This window comes from Sphaeroforma arctica (assembly GCF_001186125.1).
Source record: "Sphaeroforma arctica JP610 unplaced genomic scaffold supercont1.698, whole genome shotgun sequence".
Taxonomy (NCBI): domain Eukaryota; class Ichthyosporea; order Ichthyophonida; genus Sphaeroforma; species Sphaeroforma arctica.
The window spans coordinates 47,506-48,122 of NW_014039860.1; the positions used below are offsets into that span (position 1 = coordinate 47,506).

The 617-nt window shown below is 41.0% G+C and overlaps 1 pseudogene across 1 annotated transcript in view; it reads left to right on the forward strand.

Moving 5' to 3' along the window:
• Positions 1 to 405, forward strand: part of SARC_08111 (hypothetical protein) — a pseudogene marked incomplete at both ends in the record, with an annotated part of 1,241 nt that extends 836 nt beyond the window's left edge. Inside the window, one exon of the mRNA in view lies at positions 279 to 405. The remainder of the gene's footprint in view (positions 1 to 278) is intronic.
• Between the last annotated feature and the right edge of the window lie 212 nt (positions 406 to 617).

Consider the following 617-nt stretch of genomic DNA (forward strand, 5'->3'; position numbering starts at 1 on the left):
TACTCTACACACTCTTCTCTACACACACACACACACACACACACACACACACACACACATATTATATATATATATATATATATATATATAAATGTATGTATGTATATTTATCCTCCACTGTGTGTCATTATAGGTACATGCGTGATCCAACTGAATAGCTGCGCTCATTGACTGGAAGTACTGGATAGAATCCAGAGCATACTCTCATGTTTTGCCAATTTGATTTTGGAATTTGATTTTGGAATTTGATTTCGAATTTCGTTGAACCGCAAGTGCAGATGGGACAGCCAAAACGCAGAATCGGGACAATGCTAATTCTGGAACGGCAAATGGATATGCTCACGCCACTCCTACAAGCGGAGACACTGGAAGGTCTTGTAGACCACTTCATAGGCATAAAATTAGGTATGTCGAAGTTTTAGGTTTGGCATCGACATAAAAATTAGGACCGCTCGAATCCAATTTTTCAGAGGCATTGTACCGTGAAGCATGTAAGTTCACCTGGAATTTGCAAACAGGCCTTAGTTGCGACCACTATGGCAGACTGAGGGACAGAGTCGCAAGCATAAAAACACGCCCATCACAGTCAGACTGTACTAGTAAATACCATCGCAGTC